Raw genomic sequence first — 20,596 nt, 5'->3', positions numbered from 1 at the left:
GGTAGTAGTGGTTGTGTGTGTGTGAGTGAGGGTAGTAGTGGCTGTGTGTGTGAGTGAGGGTAGTTGTGGCTGTGTGTGTGTGAGGGTAGTAGTGGCTGTGTGTGTGTGTGAGGGTAGTAGTGACTGTGTGTGTGAGTGAGGGTAGTAGTGGCTGTGTGTGTGTGAGGGTAGTAGTGGTTGTGTGTGTGAGTGAGGGTAGTAGTGGCTGTGTGTGTGAGTGAGGGTAGTAGTGGCTGTGTGTGTGTGTGAGGGTAGTAGTAACTGTGTGTGTGAGTGAGGGTAGTAGTGGCTGTGTGTGTGTGAGGGTAGTAGTGGCTGTGTGTGTGTGTGAGGGTAGTAGTGGCTGCGTGTGAGTGAGGGCAGTAGTGGCTGTGTGTGTGTGAGTGAGGGTAGTAGTGGCAGTGTGTGTGAGTGAGGGTAGTAGTGACTGTGTGTGCGTGAGTGAGGGTAGTAGTGGCTGTGTGTGTGTGTGAGGGTAGTCGTGGCTGTGTGTGTGAATGAGGGTAGTAGTGGCTGTGTGTGAGTGAGGGTAGTAGTGGCTGTGTGTGTTAGGGTAGTAGTGGCTGTGAGTGTGTGTGTGTGAGGGTAGTAGTGGCTGTGTGTGTGTGAGAGTGTTAGTGACTGTGTGAGTGAGGGTTGTAGTGGCGGTGTGTGAGTGAGGGTAGAAGTGGCTGTGTGTGTGAGTGATGGTAGTAGTGGCTGTGTTTGTGAGTGAGGGTAGTAGTGGCTGTGTGTTTGAGTGAGGGTAGTCGTGGCTGTGTGTGAGTGAGGGTAGTAGTGGCTGTGTGTGTGAGTGAGGGTAGTAGTGGCTGTGTGTGTGAGGGTAGTAGTGACTGGGTGTGTGTGAGGGTAGTAGTGGCTGTGTGTGAGTGAGGGTAGTAGTGGCTGTGTGTGAGTGAGGGTAGTAGCGCCTGTGTGTGTGTGAGGGTAGTAGTGACTGGGTGTGTGTGAGGGTAGCAGTGGCTGTGTGTGTGTGAGGGTAGTAGTGGCTGTGTCTGTGAGTGAGGGTAGTAGTGGCTGTGTGCGAGTGAGGGTAGTTGTGGCTGTGTGTGTGAGTGAGGGTAGTAGTGGATGTGTGTGAGTGAGGGTAGTAGTGGATGTGTGTGAGTGAGTGTAGTAGTGGCTGTGTGTGAGTGTGAGTGAGGGTATTAGTGACTGTATGTGTGTGTGAGTGAGGGTAGAAGTGGCTGTGTGTGTGCGTGAGGGTAGTAGTGGCTGTGTGAGTGAGGGTAGTAGTGGCTGTGTGTGAGTGAGGGTAGTAGTGGCTGTGTGTGTGTGAGGGTAGTAGTGGCTGTGTGTGTGAGTGAGGGTAATAGTGGCTGTGTGAGTGAGGGTAGTAGTGGCTGTGTGTGTGAGTGAGGGTAGTATTGGCTGTGTGTGTGTGAGGGTAGTAGTGGCTGTGTGTGTGAGTGAGGGTAGTAGTGGCTGTGTGTGAGTGAGGGAAGTTGTGGCTGTGTGTGTGAGTGAGGGTAGTAGTGGATGTGTGTGAGTGAGGGTAGTAGTGGATGTGTGTGAGTGAGCGTAGTAGTGGCTGTGTGTGTGTGTGAGTGAGGGTAGTAGTGACTGTGTGTGTGTGTGTGGGTCGTAGTGGCTGTGGTTGTGAGTGAGGGTAGTAGTGGCTGTGTGTGAGTGAGGGTAGTAATGGCTGTGTGTGAGTGAGGGTAGTATTTGCTGTGTGTGTGTGAGTGAGGGTAGTAGTTTCTGTGTGTGTGTGAGGGTAGTAGTGGCTGTGTGTGTGTGAGGGTAGTAATGGCTGTGTGTGTGAGTGAGGGTAGTAGTGACTGTGTGTGTGAGTGAGGGTAGTAGTGACTGTATGTGTGTGAGGGTAGTAGTGGCTGTGTGTGTGTGTGTGAGGGTAGTAGTGGCTGTGTGTGCGTGTGAGGCTAGTAGTGGCTGTGTGTGATTGAGGGTAGTAGTGACTGTGTGTGAGTGAGGGTAGTAGTGGCTGTGTGTGTGTGTGAGTGAGGGTAGTAGTGGCTGTGTGTGAGTGAGGGTAGTAGTGGCTGTGTGTGTGTGAGGGTAGTAGTGGCTGTGTGTGTGAGTGAGGGTAGTAGTGGCTGTGTGTGTGTGTGAGAGTAAGGGTAGTAGTGACTGTGTGTGTGTGAGGGTAGTAGTGGCTCTGTGTGTGTGTGAGAGTGAGGGTAGTAGTGGCTGTGTGTGAGTGAGGGTAGTAATGGCTGTGTGTGTGTGAGGTTAGTAGTGGCTGTGTGTGTGTGAGTGAGGGTAGTAGTGGCTGTGTGTGAGGTTAGTAGTGGCTGTGTGTGTGTGAGTGAGGGTAGTAGTGGCTGTGTGTGTGTGAGGGTAGTAGTGGCTGTGTGTGTGTGAGGTTAGTAGTGGCTGTGTGTGTGTGAGTGAGGGTAGTAGTGGCTGTGTGTGTGTGATAGTGAGGGTAGTATTGGCTGTGTGTGTGTGATAGTGAGGGTAGTATTGGCTGTGTGTGTGAGAGGGTAGTAGTGGCTGTGTGTGTGTGTGTGAGTGAGGGTAGTAGTGGCTGTATGAGATTGAGGGTAGTAGTGGCTGTGTGTGTGTGAGAGTGAGGGTAGTAGTGGCTGTTTGTGTGTGAGAGTAGTAGTGGCTGTGTGTGAGTGAGTGAGAGTATTAGTGGCTGTGTGTGTGTGTGTGAGGGTAGTTAGTGGCTGTGTGTGTGAGTGAGGGTAGTAGTGGCTGTTTGTGTGTGAGGGTAGTAGTGGCTGTTTGTGTGTGAGTGAGTGTAGTAGTGGCTGTGTGTGTGTGAGGGTAGTAGTTGCTGTGTGTGTGAGGGTAGTAGTGGCTGTGTGTGTGTGTGTGAGGGTAGTAGTGGCTGTGTGTGTGTGTGAGTGAGGGTAGCAGTGGTTGTGTGTGTGTGAGTGAGGGTAGTAGTGGCTGTGTGTGTGAGTGAGGGTAGTAGTATCTGCGTGTGTGTGAGTGAGGGTAGTAGTGGCTGTGTTTGTGTGTGAGATTAGTAGTGGCTGTGTGTGTGAGTGAGGGTAGTAGTGGCTGTGTGTGTGAGTGAGGGTAGTAGTGGCTGTGTGTGAGAGTGTGAGGGTAGAAGTGACTGTGTGTCTGAGTGAGGGTAGTAGTCGCTGTGTGTGAGTGAGGGTAGTAGTGGCTGTTTGTAAGGCTAGTAGTGGCTGTGTGTGTGAGTGAGGGTAGTAGTGACTGTGTGTGTGTGAGTGAGGGTAGTAGTGGCTGTGTGTGAGTGAGGGTAGTAGTGGCTGTGTGTGTGATGGTAGTAGTGGCTGTGTGTGAGTGAGTGAGGGTAGTAGTGGCTGTGTGTGTGTGAGTGAGGGAAGTACTGGCTGTGTGAGACTGAGGGTAGTAGTGGCTGTGTGTGTGAGTGAGGGTAGTATTGGCTGTGTGTGTGAGTGAGGGTAGTAGTGGCTGTGTGAGAGTGAAGGTAGTAGTGGCTGTGTGTGTGAGTGAGGGTAGTAGTGGCTGTGTGTGTGTGAGGGTAGTAGTGGCTGTGTGTGTGTGTGAGTGAGGGTAGTAGTGGTTGTGTGTGTGTGAGTGAGGGTAGTAGTGGCTGTGTGTGTGAGTGAGGGTAGTTGTGGCTGTGTGTGTGTGAGGGTAGTAGTGGCTGTGTGTGTGTGTGAGGGTAGTAGTGACTGTGTGTGTGAGTGAGGGTAGTAGTGGCTGTGTGTGTGTGAGGGTAGTAGTGGCTGTGTGTGTGAGTGAGGGTAGTAGTGGCTGTGTGTGTGAGTGAGGGTAGTAGTGGCTGTGTGTGTGTGTGAGGGTAGTAGTGACTGTGTGTGTGAGTGAGGGTAGTAGTGGCTGTGTGTGTGTGAGGGTAGTAGTGGCTGTGTGTGTGTGTGAGGGTAGTAGTGGCTGCGTGTGAGTGAGGGCAGTAGTGGCTGTGTGTGTGTGAGTGAGGGTAGTAGTGGCAGTGTGTGTGAGTGAGGGTAGTAGTGACTGTGTGTGCGTGAGTGAGGGTAGTAGTGGCTGTGTGTGTGTGTGAGGGTAGTCGTGGCTGTGTGTGTGAATGAGGGTAGTAGTGGCTGTGTGTGAGTGAGGGTAGTAGTGGCTGTGTGTGTTAGGGTAGTAGTGGCTGTGAGTGTGTGTGTGTGAGGGTAGTAGTGGCTGTGTGTGTGTGAGAGTGTTAGTGACTGTGTGAGTGAGGGTTGTAGTGGCGGTGTGTGAGTGAGGGTAGAAGTGGCTGTGTGTGTGAGTGATGGTAGTAGTGGCTGTGTTTGTGAGTGAGGGTAGTAGTGGCTGTGTGTTTGAGTGAGGGTAGTCGTGGCTGTGTGTGAGTGAGGGTAGTAGTGGCTGTGTGTGTGAGTGAGGGTAGTAGTGGCTGTGTGTGTGAGGGTAGTAGTGACTGGGTGTGTGTGAGGGTAGTAGTGGCTGTGTGTGAGTGAGGGTAGTAGTGGCTGTGTGTGAGTGAGGGTAGTAGTGCCTGTGTGTGTGAGGGTAGTAGTGACTGGGTGTGTGTGAAGGTAGCAGTGGCTGTGTGTGTGTGAGGGTAGTAGTGGCTGTGTCTGTGAGTGAGGGTAGTAGTGGCTGTGTGCGAGTGAGGGTAGTTGTGGCTGTGTGTGTGAGTGAGGGTAGTAGTGGATGTGTGTGAGTGAGGGTAGTAGTGGATGTGTGTGAGTGAGTGTAGTAGTGGCTGTGTGTGAGTGTGAGTGAGGGTATTAGTGACTGTATGTGTGTGTGAGTGAGGGTAGAAGTGGCTGTGTGTGTGCGTGAGGGTAGTAGTGGCTGTGTGAGTGAGGGTAGTAGTGGCTGTGTGTGAGTGAGGGTAGTAGTGGCTGTGTGTGTGTGAGGGTAGTAGTGGCTGTGTGTGTGAGTGAGGGTAATAGTGGCTGTGTGAGTGAGGGTAGTAGTGGCTGTGTGTGTGAGTGAGGGTAGTATTGGCTGTGTGTGTGTGAGGGTAGTAGTGGCTGTGTGTGTGAGTGAGGGTAGTAGTGGCTGTGTGTGAGTGAGGGAAGTTGTGGCTGTGTGTGTGAGTGAGGGTAGTAGTGGATGTGTGTGAGTGAGGGTAGTAGTGGATGTGTGTGAGTGAGCGTAGTAGTGGCTGTGTGTGTGTGTGAGTGAGGGTAGTAGTGACTGTGTGTGTGTGTGTGTGAGGGTCGTAGTGGCTGTGGTTGTGAGTGAGGGTAGTAGTGGCTGTGTGTGAGTGAGGGTAGTAATGGCTGTGTGTGAGTGAGGGTAGTATTTGCTGTGTGTGTGTGAGTGAGGGTAGTAGTTTCTGTGTGTGTGTGAGGGTAGTAGTGGCTGTGTGTGTGTGAGGGTAGTAATGGCTGTGTGTGTGAGTGAGGGTAGTAGTGACTGTGTGTGTGAGTGAGGGTAGTAGTGACTGTATGTGTGTGAGGGTAGTAGTGGCTGTGTGTGTGTGTGTGAGGGTAGTAGTGGCTGTGTGTGCGTGTGAGGCTAGTAGTGGCTGTGTGTGATTGAGGGTAGTAGTGACTGTGTGTGAGTGAGGGTAGTAGTGGCTGTGTGTGTGTGTGAGTGAGGGTAGTAGTGGCTGTGTGTGAGTGAGGGTAGTAGTGGCTGTGTGTGTGTGAGGGTAGTAGTGGCTGTGTGTGTGAGTGAGGGTAGTAGTGGCTGTGTGTGTGTGTGAGAGTAAGGGTAGTAGTGACTGTGTGTGTGTGAGGGTAGTAGTGGCTCTGTGTGTGTGTGAGAGTGAGGGTAGTAGTGGCTGTGTGTGAGTGAGGGTAGTAATGGCTGTGTGTGTGTGAGGTTAGTAGTGGCTGTGTGTGTGTGAGTGAGGGTAGTAGTGGCTGTGTGTGAGGTTAGTAGTGGCTGTGTGTGTGTGAGTGAGGGTAGTAGTGGCTGTGTGTGTGTGAGGGTAGTAGTGGCTGTGTGTGTGTGAGGTTAGTAGTGGCTGTGTGTGTGTGAGTGAGGGTAGTAGTGGCTGTGTGTGTGTGATAGTGAGGGTAGTATTGGCTGTGTGTGTGTGATAGTGAGGGTAGTATTGGCTGTGTGTGTGGGAGGGTAGTAGTGGCTGTGTGTGTGTGTGTGAGTGAGGGTAGTAGTGGCTGTATGAGATTGAGGGTAGTAGTGGCTGTGTGTGTGTGAGAGTGAGGGTAGTAGTGGCTGTTTGTGTGTGAGAGTAGTAGTGGCTGTGTGTGAGTGAGTGAGAGTATTAGTGGCTGTGTGTGTGTGTGTGAGGGTAGTTAGTGGCTGTGTGTGTGAGTGAGGGTAGTAGTGGCTGTTTGTGTGTGAGGGTAGTAGTGGCTGTTTGTGTGTGAGTGAGTGTAGTAGTGGCTGTGTGTGTGTGAGGGTAGTAGTTGCTGTGTGTGTGAGGGTAGTAGTGGCTGTGTGTGTGTGTGTGAGGGTAGTAGTGGCTGTGTGTGTGTGTGAGTGAGGGTAGCAGTGGTTGTGTGTGTGTGAGTGAGGGTAGTAGTGGCTGTGTGTGTGAGTGAGGGTAGTAGTATCTGCGTGTGTGTGAGTGAGGGTAGTAGTGGCTGTGTTTGTGTGTGAGATTAGTAGTGGCTGTGTGTGTGAGTGAGGGTAGTAGTGACTGTGTGTGTGTGAGTGAGGGTAGTAGTGGCTGTGTGTGAGTGAGGGTAGTAGTGGCTGTGTGTGAGTGAGGGTAGTAGTGGCTGTGTGTGAGTGAGGGTAGTAGTGGCTGTGTGTGTGTGTGAGTGAGGGTAGTCGTGGCTGTGTGTGAGGGTAGTAGTGGCTGTGTGTGTGAGTGAGGGTAGTAGTGGCTGTGTGTGTGTGAGGGTAGTAGTGACTGTGTGTATGTGAGTGAGGGTAGTAGTGGCTGTGTGTGTGTGAGATTAGTAGTGGCTGTGTGTGAGTGAGGGTAGTAGTGGCTGTGTGTGTGTGTGAGAGGGTAGTAGTGGCTGTGTGTCAGTGAGGGTAGTAGTAGCTGTGTGTGTGATTGAGGGTAGTATTGGCTGTGTGTGTGTGTGAGTGAGGGTAGTAGTTGCTGTGTGTGTGTGTGAGGGTAGTAGTGGCTGTGTGTGTGTGAGGGTAGTAATGGCTGTGTGTGTGTGAGGGTAGTAATGGCTGTGTGTGTGAGTGAGGGTAGTAGTGACTGTGTGGGTGAGTGAGGGTAGTAGTGACTGTATGTGTGTGGGGGTAGTAGTGGGTGTGTGTGTGTGAGGGTACTAGTGGCTGTGTGTGTGTGAGGCTAGTAGTGGCTGTGTGTGATTGAGGGTAGTAGTGACTGTGTGTGAGTGAGGGTAGTAGCGGCTGTGTGTGTGTGAGTGAGGGTAGTAGTGGCTGTGTGTGAGTGAGGGTAGTAGTGGCTGTGAGTGTGTGAGGGTAGTAGTGGCTGTGTGTGTGAGTGAGGGTAGTAGTGGCTGTGTGTGTGTGTGTGAGAGTAAGGGTATTAGTGACTGTGTGTGTGTGAGGGTAGTAGTGGCTCTGTGTGTGTGTGAGAGTGAGGGTAGTAGTGGCTGTGTGTGAGGGTAGTAGTGGCTGTGTGTGTGTGAGGGTAGTAGTGGCTGTGTGTGTGTGTGTGAGGTTAGTAGTGGCTGTGTGTGTGTGAGTGAGGGTAGTACTGGCTGTGTGAGAGTGAGGGTAGTAGTGGCTGTGTGTGTGAGTGAGGGTAGTAGTGGCTGTGTGTGTGTGTGTGTGAGGGTAGTAGTGGCTGTGTGTGTGTGTGAGTGAGGGTAGTAGTGGTTGTGTGTGTGAGTGAGGGTAGTAGTGGCTGTGTGTGTGAGTGAGGGTAGTTGTGGCTGTGTGTGTGTGAGGGTAGTAGTGGCTGTGTGTGTGTGTGTGAGATTAGTAGTGGCTGTGTGTGTGTGAGGGTAGTAGTGGCTGTGTGTGTGTGAGTGAGGGTAGTAGTGGCTGTGTGTGTGAGTGAGCGTAGTAGTGGCTGTGTGTGTGTGTGAGGGTAGTAGTGACTGTGTGTGTGAGTGAGGGTAGTAGTGGCTGTGTGTGAGGGTAGTAGTGGTTGTGTGTGTGTGTGAGGGTAGTAGTGGCTGTGTGAGTGAGGGTAGTAGTGGATGTGTGTGAGTGAGGGTAGTAGTGGCTGTGTGTGAGTGAGGGTAGTAGTGGCTGTGTGTGTGAGTGAGGGTAGTAGTGGCTGTGTGTGTGTGTGAGGGTAGTAGTGACTGTGTGTGTGAGTGAGGGTAGTAGTGGCTGTGTGTGTGTGAGGGTAGTAGTGGCTGTGTGTGTGTGTGAGGGTAGTAGTGGCTCGGTGTGAGTGAGGGCAGTAGTGGCTGTGTGTGTGTGAGTGAGGGTAGTAGTGGCAGTGTGTGTGAGTGAGGGTAGTAGTGACTGTGTGTGCGTGAGTGAGGGTAGTAGTGGCTGTGTGTGTGTGTGAGGGTAGTCGTGGCTGTGTGTGTGAATGAGGGTAGTAGTGGCTGTGTGTGAGTGAGGGTAGTAGTGGCTGTGTGTGTGTGAGGGTAGTAGTGGCTGTGAGTGTGTGTGTGAGGGTAGTAGTGGCTGTGTGTGTGTGAGGGTGTTAGTGACTGTGTGAGTGAGGGTAGTAGTGGCTGTGTGTGAGTGAGGGTAGTAGTGGCTGTGTGTGTGAGTGAGGGTAGTAGTGGCTGTGTGTGTGAGGGTAGTAGTGACTAGGTGTGTGTGAGGGTAGTAGTGGCTGTGTGTGAGTGAGGGTAGTAGTGGCTGTGTGTGAGTGAGGGTAGTAGTGCCTGTGTGTGTGTGTGAGGGTAGTAGTGACTGGGTGTGTGTGAGGGTAGCAGTGGCTGTGTGTGTGTGAGGGTAGTAGTGGCTGTGTCTGTGAGTGAGGGTAGTAGTGGCTGTGTGCGAGTGAGGGTAGTTGTGGCTGTGTGTGTGAGTGAGGGTAGTAGTGGATGTGTGTGTGTGAGGGAAGTAGTGGATGTGTGTGAGTGAGTGTAGTAGTGGCTGTGTGTGAGTGAGGGTATTAGTGACTGTATGTGTGTGTGAGTGAGGGTAGAAGTGGCTGTGTGTGTGCGTGAGGGTAGTAGTGGCTGTGTGAGTGAGGGTAGTAGTGGCTGTGTGTGAGTGAGGGTAGTAGTGGCTGTGTGTGTGTGTGAGTGAGGGTAGTCGTGGCTGTGTGTGAGGGTAGTAGTGGCTGTGTGTGTGAGTGAGGGTAGTAGTGGCTGTGTGTGTGTGAGGGTAGTAGTGACTGTGTGTATGTGAGTGAGGGTAGTAGTGGCTGTGTGTGTGTGAGATTAGTAGTGGCTGTGTGTGAGTGAGGGTAGTAGTGGCTGTGTGTGTGTGTGAGAGGGTAGTAGTGGCTGTGTGTCAGTGAGGGTAGTAGTAGCTGTGTGTGTGATTGAGGGTAGTATTGGCTGTGTGTGTGTGTGAGTGAGGGTAGTAGTTGCTGTGTGTGTGTGTGAGGGTAGTAGTGGCTGTGTGTGTGTGAGGGTAGTAATGGCTGTGTGTGTGTGAGGGTAGTAATGGCTGTGTGTGTGAGTGAGGGTAGTAGTGACTGTGTGGGTGAGTGAGGGTAGTAGTGACTGTATGTGTGTGGGGGTAGTAGTGGGTGTGTGTGTGTGAGGGTACTAGTGGCTGTGTGTGTGTGAGGCTAGTAGTGGCTGTGTGTGATTGAGGGTAGTAGTGACTGTGTGTGAGTGAGGGTAGTAGTGGCTGTGTGTGTGTGAGTGAGGGTAGTAGTGGCTGTGTGTGAGTGAGGGTAGTAGTGGCTGTGAGTGTGTGAGGGTAGTAGTGGCTGTGTGTGTGAGTGAGGGTAGTAGTGGCTGTGTGTGTGTGTGTGTGAGAGTAAGGGTATTAGTGACTGTGTGTGTGTGAGGGTAGTAGTGGCTCTGTGTGTGTGTGAGAGTGAGGGTAGTAGTGGCTGTGTGTGAGGGTAGTAGTGGCTGTGTGTGTGTGAGGGTAGTAGTGGCTGTGTGTGTGTGTGTGAGGTTAGTAGTGGCTGTGTGTGTGTGAGTGAGGGTAGTACTGGCTGTGTGAGAGTGAGGGTAGTAGTGGCTGTGTGTGTGAGTGAGGGTAGTAGTGGCTGTGTGTGTGTGTGTGAGGGTAGTAGTGGCTGTGTGTGTGTGTGAGTGAGGGTAGTAGTGGTTGTGTGTGTGAGTGAGGGTAGTAGTGGCTGTGTGTGTGAGTGAGGGTAGTTGTGGCTGTGTGTGTGTGAGGGTAGTAGTGGCTGTGTGTGTGTGTGTGAGATTAGTAGTGGCTGTGTGTGTGTGAGGGTAGTAGTGGCTGTGTGTGTGTGAGTGAGGGTAGTAGTGGCTGTGTGTGTGAGTGAGCGTAGTAGTGGCTGTGTGTGTGTGTGAGGGTAGTAGTGACTGTGTGTGTGAGTGAGGGTAGTAGTGGCTGTGTGTGAGGGTAGTAGTGGTTGTGTGTGTGTGTGAGGGTAGTAGTGGCTGTGTGAGTGAGGGTAGTAGTGGATGTGTGTGAGTGAGGGTAGTAGTGGCTGTGTGTGTGAGTGAGGGTAGTAGTGGCTGTGTGTGTGAGTGAGGGTAGTAGTGGCTGTGTGTGTGTGTGAGGGTAGTAGTGACTGTGTGTGTGAGTGAGGGTAGTAGTGGCTGTGTGTGTGTGAGGGTAGTAGTGGCTGTGTGTGTGTGTGAGGGTAGTAGTGGCTGCGTGTGAGTGAGGGCAGTAGTGGCTGTGTGTGTGTGAGTGAGGGTAGTAGTGGCAGTGTGTGTGAGTGGCGGTAGTAGTGACTGTGTGTGCGTGAGTGAGGGTAGTAGTGGCTGTGTGTGTGTGTGAGGGTAGTCGTGGCTGTGTGTGTGAATGAGGGTAGTAGTGGCTGTGTGTGAGTGAGGGTAGTAGTGGCTGTGTGTGTGTGAGGGTAGTAGTGGCTGTGAGTGTGTGTGTGAGGGTAGTAGTGGCTGTGTGTGTGTGAGGGTGTTAGTGACTGTGTGAGTGAGGGTAGTAGTGGCTGTGTGTGAGTGAGGGTAGTAGTGGCTGTGTGTGTGAGTGAGGGTAGTAGTGGCTGTGTGTGTGAGGGTAGTAGTGACTAGGTGTGTGTGAGGGTAGTAGTGGCTGTGTGTGAGTGAGGGTAGTAGTGGCTGTGTGTGAGTGAGGGTAGTAGTGCCTGTGTGTGTGTGTGAGGGTAGTAGTGACTGGGTGTGTGTGAGGGTAGCAGTGGCTGTGTGTGTGTGAGGGTAGTAGTGGCTGTGTCTGTGAGTGAGGGTAGTAGTGGCTGTGTGCGAGTGAGGGTAGTTGTGGCTGTGTGTGTGAGTGAGGGTAGTAGTGGATGTGTGTGTGTGAGGGAAGTAGTGGATGTGTGTGAGTGAGTGTAGTAGTGGCTGTGTGTGTGCGTGAGGGTAGTAGTGGCTGTGTGAGTGAGGGTAGTAGTGGCTGTGTGTGTATGAGGTTAGTAGTGGCTGTGTGTGTGAGTGAGGGTAATAGTGGCTGTGTGAGTGAGGGTAGTAGTGGCTGTGTGTGTGTGAGTGAGGGTAGTATTGGCTGTGTGTGTGTGAGGGTAGTAGTGGCTGTGTGTGTGAGTGAGGGTAGTAGTGGCTGTGTGTGAGTGAGGGAAGTTGTGGCTATGTGTGTGAGTGAGGGTAGTAATGGATGTGTGTGAGTGAGGGTAGTAGTGGATGTGTGTGAGTGAGCGTTGTAGTGGCTGTGTGTGTGTGTGAGGGTAGTAGTGACTGTGTGTGTGTGTGTGAGGGTCGTAGTGGCTGTGGTTGTGAGTGAGGGTAGTAGTGGCTGTGTGTGAGTGAGGGTAGTAATGGCTGTGTGTGAGTGAGGGTAGTATTTGCTGTGTGTGTGTGAGTGAGGGTAGTAGTTTCTGTGTGTGTGTGAGGGTAGTAGTGGCTGTGTGTGTGTGTGAGGGTAGTAATGGCTGTGTGTGTGAGTGAGGGTAGTAGTGACTGTGTGTGTGAGTGAGGGTAGTAGTGACTGTATGTGTGTGAGGGTAGTAGTGGCTGTGTGTGTGTGTGAGGGTAGTAGTGGCTGTGTGTGCGTGTGAGGCTAGTAGTGGCTGTGTGTGATTGAGGGTAGTAGTGACTGTGTGTGAGTGAGGGTAGTAGTGGCTGTGTGTGTGTGTGAGTGAGGGTAGTAGTGTCTGTGTGTGAGTGAGGGTAATGTGGCTGTGTGTGTGTGAGGGTAGTAGTGGCTGTGTGTGTGAGTGAGGGTAGTAGTGGCTGTGTGTGTGTGTGTGTGAGCGCAAGGGTAGTAGTGACTGTGTGTGTGTGTGAGAGTGAGGGTAGTAGTGGCTGTGTGTGAGTGAGGGTAGTAGTGGCTGTGTGTGTGTGAGGTTAGTAGTGGCTGTGTGTGTGTGAGTGAGGGTAGTAGTGGCTGTGTGTGTGTGTGAGGTTAGTAGTGGCTGTGTGTGTGTGTGATAGTGAGGGTAGTATTGGCTGTGTGTGTGAGAGGGTAGTAGTGGCTGTGTGTGTGTGAGTGAGGGTAGTAGTGGCTGTATGAGATTGAGGGTAGTAGTGGCTGTGTGTGTGTGAGAGTGAGGGTAGTAGTGGCTGTTTGTGTGTGGGAGTAGTAGTGGCTGTGTGAGTGAGTGAGAGTAGTAGTGGCTGTGTGTGTGTTTGTGAGGGTAGTTAGTGGCTGTGTGTGTGTGAGTGAGGGTTGTAGTGGCTGTTTGTGTGTGAGGGTAGTAGTGGCTGTTTGTGTGTGAGTGAGTGTAGTAGTGGCTGTGTGTGTGTGTGAGGGTAGTAGTTGCTGTGTGTGTGAGGGTAGTAGTGGCTGTGTGTGTGTGTGAGGGTAGTAGTGGCTGTGTGTGTGTGAGTGAGGGTAGTAGTGGTTGTGTGTGTGTGAGTGAGGGTAGTAGTGGCTGTGTGTGTGAGTGAGGGTAGTAGTATCTGCGTGTGTGTGAGTGAGGGTAGTAGTGGCTGTGTGTGAGTGAGGGTAGTAGTGGCTGTGTGTGAGTGAGGGTAGTAGTGGCTGTGTGTGAGTGAGGGTAGTAGTGGCTGTGTGTGTGTGAGTGAGGGTAGTCGTGGCTGTGTGTGTGAGTGAGGCTAGTATTGGCTGTGTGTGTGTGTGAGTGAGGGTAGTAGTTGCTGTGTGTGTGTGAGTGAGGGTAGTAGTGGCTGTGTGTGTGTGAGGGTAGTAGTGGCTGTGTGTGTGTGAGGGTAGTAATGGCTGTGTGTGTGAGTGAGGGTAGTAGTGACTGTGTGTGTGAGTGAGGGTAGTAGTGACTGTTTGTGTGTGGGGGTAGTAGTGGCTGTGTGTGTGTGTGAGGGTAGTAGTGGCTGTGTGTGTGTGAGGCTAGTAGTGGCTGTGTGTGATTGAGGGTAGTAGTGACTGTGTGTGAGTGAGGGTAGTAGTGGCTGTGTGTGTGTGTGAGGGTAGTAGTGGCTGTGTGTGAGTGAGGGTAGTAGTGGCTGTGAGTGTGTGAGGGTAGTAGTGGCTGTGTGTGTGAGTGAGGGTAGTAGTGACTGTGTGTGTGTGTGAGGGTAGTAGTGGCTCTGTGTGTGTGTGAGAGTGAGGGTAGTAGTGGCTGTGTGTGAGGGTAGTAGTGGCTGTGTGTGTGAGGGTAGTAGTGGCTGTGTGTGTGTGTGAGGTTAGTAGTGGCTGTGCGTGTGTGAGTGAGGGTAGTAGTGGCTGTGTGTGTGTGATAGTGAGGGTAGTATTGGCTGTGTGTGTGAGAGGGTAGTAGCGGCTGTGTGTGTGTGTGAGTGAGGGTAGTAGTGGCTGTGTGAGATTGAGGGTAGTAGTGGCTGTGTGTGTGTGAGTGAGGGTAGTAGTGGCTGTTTGTGTGTGTGTGAGTGTAGTAGTGGCTGTGTGTGTGTGAGAGTAGTAGTGGCTGTGTGTGAGTGAGCGAGAGTAGTAGTGGCTGTGTGTGTGTGTGAGGGTAGTTAGTGGCTGTGTGTGTGTGAGTGAGGGTAGTAGTGGCTGTTTGTGTGTGAGGGTAGTAGTGGCTGTGTGTGTGTGAGTGTAGTAGTGGCTGTGTGTGTGTGTGTGAGGGTAGTAGTGGCTGTGTGTGTGAGGGTAGTAGTGGCTGTGTGTCTGTGTGAGGGTAGTAGTGGCTGTGTGTGTGTGTGAGTGAGGGTAGTAGTGGTTGTGTGTGTGTGAGTGAGGGTAGCAGTGGCTGTGTGTGTGAGTGAGGGTAGTAGTATCTGTGTGTGTGTGAGTGAGGGTAGTAGTGGCTGTGCTTGTGTGTGAGATTAGTAGTGGCTGTGTGTGTGAGTGAGGGTAGTAGTGACTGTGTGTGTGAGAGTGAGGGTAGTAGTGGCTGTGTGTGTGTGAGGGTAGTAGTGACTGTGTGTGTGTGAGTGAGCGTAGTAGTGGCTGTGTGTGTGTGAGGGTAGTAGTGGCTGTGTGTGAGTGAGGGTAGTAGTGGCTGTGTGTGTGTGAGGGTAGTAGTGGCTGTGTGTGTGTGTGGGTAGTAGTGGCTGTGTGTGAGTGAGGGTAGTAGTGGCTGTGTGTGTGTGAGGGTAGTAGTGGCTGTGTGTAAGTGAGGGTAGTAGTGGCTGTGTGTGTGTGTGTGGGTAGTAGTGGCTGTGTGTGAGTGAGGGTAGTAGTGGCTGTGTGTGTGTGTGAGTGAGGGTAGTAGTGGCTGTGTGTGTGTGAGGGTAGTAGTGGCTGTGTGTGAGTGAAGGTAGTAGTGGCTGTGTGTGTGAGGGTAGTAGTGGCTGTGTGTGTGTGAGTGAGGGTAGTAGTGGCTGTGTGTGTGTGCGGGTAGTAGTAGGCTGTGTGTGTGAGTGAGGGTAGTAGTGGCTGTGTGTGTGAGTGAGGGTAGTAGTGGCTGTGTGTGTGTGAGTGAGGGTACTAGTGACTGTGTGTGTGAGTGAGGGTAGTAGTGGCTGTGTGTGTGTGGGTAGTAGTGGCTGTGTGTGTGTGTGTCGGTAGTAGTGGCTGTGTCTGAGTGAGGGTAGTAGTGTGTCTGTGTGTGTGTGAGCGAGCGTGCCAGATCGTGCGCCCGGCCCAGCGAAGCGATGCAGCCTGCAGGCTGTGCACCCCCGACACCACCCCAACCCGCCTCTTCTTTTTAATTCCGAACAATCCGCCCGGAGCGCGCCACCTTCCTCATTATCCCCCTGCAAGATGCACGCCGCTGCCAAACGGCAACGGACCAGCAAAGGCCAAAACAGCCAATCGTGCCCAGCTGCACGCGCGCGTGGTGTGCGTGTGTGGTGTGCGCGCGTGGTGTGATGTGCGTGTGTGGTGTGCGTGTGAGACATCGCCACTTAGGGGAGACAAAGGCGGCCGGGCGTGGTGCTGTGGCCACTCACACCCCCGCCCCACAACCCCCTCGTGTGCCCTGCCGTGCCGGTCTTCGTAGATTCTACTGGTTAACAGCACTTCCCCCAAAAAGGTTATGTTAAGGCGAAACGGGGAGTCTTTGTCTTTTTGTGTGTAGGTGCTCGCTAACAGCACTTGCCTCTTAAGTCTCTTCAGGCCGTACGGAGAATCTTTGACGGTTCGAAGACAAATATCCCCCCAGCATAGCGGTGGCGCAGTGGTTAGCGAACATCGGTGACGATTATCTGAACCGGTCCTGGGCCTCCCCTACGTCGACTCAGCCTTAAATTAGTACCTGGTGGAGGTGTGTAATCATCGCCACTGGGGAGACAAAGGTGGTGGTTCCGTGCCGGCCTACATAGTTGCTCGATAACAGCACTTGCCCCAACAGTTTGTTCAGGCTCTACGGAGGATACTCTTTGGTTCTTTCGGTAAAGTCACGTAGGTATAACATAAAATAAATCACGACGTTTCGGGCGCAACACAAGCGTCCGTAATCAGTTGGGAAAGCATGGTCTGCTGCCGAGGCAGACTGATTTTTTTTTATTTTCTACCTACGTGACTTTACCGAAAGAACCAAAGAGTGTGGATTCCTGCAGTCGCGAAAGCTTCAAATCAAGATTGTACGGAGGAGTTTTGTTCGTGTTTGTTGTGTCGGTTCGCCGTTGTGTGGCGTGTTTGTCGTACCGTGGCTTGGCAAAATCTGTGGTTAATCGTTGTAACTTTGCACGAGTAGAACTTTTAAAATCGTTTCCGCGGATGTGCTCCAAGACCTCTGCAATGATTTGGTTTCACACCGCGCATTGTTCCAAACAATGTTTGACAATTCATCGGAAACGAATTCACTTCCCCCATTGAAGCTCCCGGCACGCGAAGCGAAACGTCAAACATCAAGTGTCCACCCGGGCCTCTCCCGAGACCAGTCCAGCTACAACCCTCGGTGCTCAAGGTCCCATCACTCGATAGGGCGCAGCACCTCCCCCACTCACCCTGCCGCCGAGCGTGATGATTGTTCGTCCCGTGACAGTCAAACTGATCATTTAAATTCTCACAGCTGTAATTTAACCAAATTAAGTCCCGAATCAAATTCAATGTGATGGGGGTTTGTTCCGTTTATTCGTGTAGTCATCGGTGACCAGGCTGAACTCTCACTGCACTTGGGAGCCGAGTGTAATCACAGATAACTGCCTGGGTTCGAACCCGTGATCTCAGCAGCGCCACTCAGCGGTTCTGACCCTCTGTGGCATCCGGCCATCTGTACGATTGCTGAACTTCTTTCGCGCAGTGGGTAGCCAACCGTGCCACTCCGAGGTGTGGGGAAGGCCAACAAACCAAACACAAAAAGGAGTTCCAAAGAACACACTGTGCTCGCCTTTGTTCACAGCATTGGATGTTCTCGCTGCCGATACACTAACAGTATCGTTACACCAGCAGTGGCCTGAGCAAATAAAACACGAAACTGATGTTGAGTAATACGTGCATAGAGAGGAGCCTATACGAACTAACGAAACTATGTTTATTATTAGCAGGTAAGGCCCACTGAGCTATGTAGCTTTTTTTCAGAAACGACCTGGCCACAAATGGTAACGTGGAGACTAAAAACATGCAAGCGTCAGGATCGGGATCGAACCCACGACCCTGTATACTAGGCGAGGTAGTTGACATCTCGCAATCGTGGCGCAATTGCAGTGCTGCACCTTTATCTCCTACCGTCTCATCTGGTGAACCAAATGGAACTTAGAACTACCTTCAATATTCAGTGCAACGTGAAGCGACGTGAACACGTAGGAGCTGCTCAAAATGTTTACCGGGTGTGGTGGCGTTGGAGGCTTGCGGTCGGTGAACTCCACACAGATCACCGTGTCTGCAGGACTGTGTAGAGGTCAGTAGGTGGCAGTAAGGCAAGAAGGTTGTTGATGCCCCTACATTTGCTTCTTTAATCAGGCACAAGACAGTATCTGGGAGATCCACGCTCTTCCTTCCAATATTAAGAAGCCACTGGAGCTATGTAATTTCATATCATCTAGATTGAAAACTCATTTCTGTCGAACTGTCTTTTTATACTCTTTGGTCCTTCCGGTAAAGTCACGTAGGTATAAAATAAAGTAAATCACGACGTTTCGGGCGCAACACAAGCGTCCGTCATCAGGTGGGAAAGCCTTGTGTTGCGCCCGAAACGTCGTGATTTATTTGTATTTTATACCTACGTGACTTTACCGAAAGAACCAAAGAGTATGGATTCCTGCAGTCACGAAAGGTTCAAATAAAGATTGCCTTTTTATGTTTAGTTTGGTTGTCCTTCCCCCGCACCTCCGATTAGCACGGTTGGCTACGTACGGTGCGAAAGAAGTTCAACTTACAGACACGCCGTTGCCTTCACTCTACCGTTACAGTGGGCGACATACCCAAACTCGGTCACCCGGGGGTTGGCCAGGTGGTGCACGCCCCGACAACACAGGACTCTGTCATGGGTAGCTCTTTTGAGTTGTCCCACACCGAGCCCTTTCCGAGCAATCTGCATCATCAATCCAAGCTCGCGGCGAGATGTTAACTCCCTCGCCTGGTATACAGGACGTCGTGGGTTCGATCCCGGTCCTGACGCCTGTAAATCTGGACTTTGCGTGTCTCTCTCCGGGGTTTCATGCCACATTCAGAATCAACGCGCGTTTAGAGTATTTGCCTGCTAAACATCTCCACGTGATGAGCCACTATCGTTGAGCCATCGATTGTGGCCAGTTCGCTTCTGAAAAAGAACTACAGAGCTCAGTGGACATTACCTCGTACAATAATTTGACGATGTTGTATCAAAATAATGACAGAGACTTTCTACAAAGAGCGTGCAATGAAGAGGTGCCATTGCCTAAAAAGTCACTTATTACATATGTCGTTCCTTTAAGGCCACAGTGTTGACAAATGTGAAGAGTGTTCTTGGTTCTTTCGGTAAAGTCACGTAGAAGGGAAACAATAAAATAATAAAAATATAAAACAATAATTGTATTGTTTCCCTTCTACGTGACTTTACCGAAAGAACCAAGAATATGAATCCCTGCAGTCACGAAAGCTTTTAAATCAAAATGTGAAGAGTGTTAATTATATTTTGTACAATATGATCATACAAAATATTTAGTAAACCCGGTAGGAATCCGATGAGCTCTGAAGATTTTTGTTTCACAGATTATCCAGTCGGCGCAGGTCATCGAGTCACACCAACAAACAACACCAAAAAAAACCAGATAGGAGTGTAAAGAATAGAAAAGTCAAGCAAACCACCGAACATAAACACTGTACATAAATATGCATTGACGACATCAGTACAAATTGCATAAGTACGTAAATTCCTGCCGATGTTTCATCACTTATCTATATATAAGCACACAAAGCTCTGCTATAACGCAGACTTACATTACGCTATTGGGTGGAAGACGAAGGGCACGTTCTGAGATAAGCACACTCATTTCGACGTAAGCACACTTGAACTTGCTCCCAAGGAGTGCGCTCATATGTTCAGCTGCAACTATACTTCTTCATATGATTTACTGTATTGGAAATGTATGTATGTTGAACTTCTTTCGCACCGTACGTGGCCGACCGTGCTTATGGCCAAAGCGGCTATTAATAACGTCACCAAAGGTCCATGGCTATTTAAAATGTTCCTAAATGATGCGGTTTGGGGTTAAGTTTGTGGTTAAGTCCACCGTCATGAAGTTCGAGACAATGCTACAGGATGTCGGCACTGAAATCCATTGCTGCCACCCAAACACAGATGCCAATTTCCCCACTGTCCCACCCAGACTGATGGCATCCCTTACTTGGGGGATAGCGGGGGACATTAAAAAAAAACTCGAGTTAAAGCGATTAGCCGACACCGTGACTTCCTGCGTTTGAATCCACGTGTAGGCCATCGATTAAACCTCACCTCGCTTCGTCTCTCGCGCGACAGTATACACACACACACGTAAACAACCTCCATTCCCGTACGGAAACTTCAACTCGTCCAATAGCACGAAGGAGCCGACAGCTGTTTAAGTCAGGCAGGCGGCCGCGTGCCCGCTGCGCGTTCGCTCATTCGAGCGCGCGTGTGTTCGAGACCTCATCCAATGCATTACGCCGGGAACAGCGGCGGCATAACGGGAAAATACGCGCGCTTGCCAGACGCACGAGTTAATGGAAGAAAATATCCTCAACACCCCCCAACACACACAACCCACGCTACCCACTTTGACGACGAGCGTCAGACCACGCGCGCTGTTTCGCCGCGCGTCCACCCCCCCCCCCCAACGCATCTCTCTCGCCAATCCAGCGCAACGTGACGTAGCCAGAGCAGGCGTCGAATCGCGACTCACCGCGGGCGAGACGCCAGGCGGAGATTGGGGGCGGCGGGGGACGACGCAAACACCCACGGCTCTCGCCCCCAAAAAGGCCCGGAGCGTACGTTCGTAGATCGGGAGCGCGTGCGAAACGTCGACAAGACTCCGTCGTCATCGTCCAGCAGCAGATCGATCAAACGTGATCGATCTGCTGCTGGACGAAGGCCTCCCAGAGTATAGCGCCACCTCTCACTCGCCCATGCGATCCAACCACCTGTCTAGTACCTGTCTAGTACCTGTCTACCACCTGTCTAGTACCTGTCTAGTACCTGTCTACCACCTGTCTAGTATCTGTATACGACCTGTCTAGTACCTGTCTAGTACATGTCTACCACCTGTCTAGTACCTGTCTACCATCTGTCGACCACCTGTCTAGTACCTGTCTACCACCTGTCTACCACCTGTCTAGCACCTGTCTACCACCTGTCTAGCACCTGTCTAGTACCTATCTAGCACCTGTCTACCAACTGTCTAGTAGCTGTCTAGCACCTGTCTACCATCTATCTAGTACCTGTCTAGCACCTGTCTACCACCTGTCTAGTATCTGTATACGACCTGTCTAGTACCTGTCTAGTACCTGTCTAGTACCTGTCGACCACCTGTCTAGTACCTGTCTACCACCTGTCTACCACCTGTCTAGTACCTGTCTACCACCTGTCTAGCACCTGTCTAGTACCTATATAGCACCTGTCTACCACCTGTCTAGTAGCTGTCTAGCACCTGTCTACCACCTGTCTAGTACCTGTCTAGTACCTGTCTACCACCTGTCTAGTACCTGTCTATTACCTGTCCAGTCTACAACCTGTCTACCACCTGTCTAGTATCTGTATACGACCTGTCTAGTACCTGTTTAGTACCTGTCTACCACCTGTCTAGTACCTGTCTACCACCTGTCGACCACCTGTCTAGTACCTGTCTAGTACCTGTCTAATACCTGTCTAGCACCTGTCTAGTACCTGTCTAGCATATGTCTAGTACCTGTCTAGTACATGTCTACCACCTGTCTAATACCTGTCTACCACCTGTCTAGCACCTGTCTAGTACCTGTTTCATACCTGTCTAGCACCTGTCTAGTACCTGTCTACCATCTGTCTACCACCTGTCCAGTACCTGTCTACCACCTGTCTACCACCTGTCTAGTACCTGTCTACCACCTGTCTAGTACCTGTCTAGTACCTGTCTACCACCTGTCTAATACCTGTCTAGTACCTGTCTACCACCTGTCTACCACGTGTCTAGTACATGTCTAGAACCTGTCTACCACC

At 51.4% G+C, this 20,596-nt stretch overlaps 1 long non-coding RNA gene across 1 annotated transcript in view; it reads right to left on the bottom strand.

The window, feature by feature from the left end:
• Positions 1-18,039: 18,039 nt before the first annotated feature.
• LOC142929796 (uncharacterized) overlaps positions 18,040-20,596 on the bottom strand; it is a 176,944-nt gene continuing 174,387 nt past the window's right edge. The window contains exon 3 of the long non-coding RNA XR_012945944.1: positions 18,040-18,117. This is a non-coding gene — a long non-coding RNA (uncharacterized LOC142929796). The remainder of the gene's footprint in view (positions 18,118-20,596) is intronic.

Source organism: Petromyzon marinus, chromosome 35, assembly GCF_048934315.1.
Source record: "Petromyzon marinus isolate PM22_M1 ecotype Great Lakes invasive population chromosome 35, UKy_Petmar_22M1.pri1.0, whole genome shotgun sequence".
Taxonomy (NCBI): Eukaryota; Metazoa; Chordata; class Hyperoartia; order Petromyzontiformes; family Petromyzontidae; genus Petromyzon; species Petromyzon marinus.
This window is presented reverse-complemented; position numbering and strand designations above follow the sequence as displayed.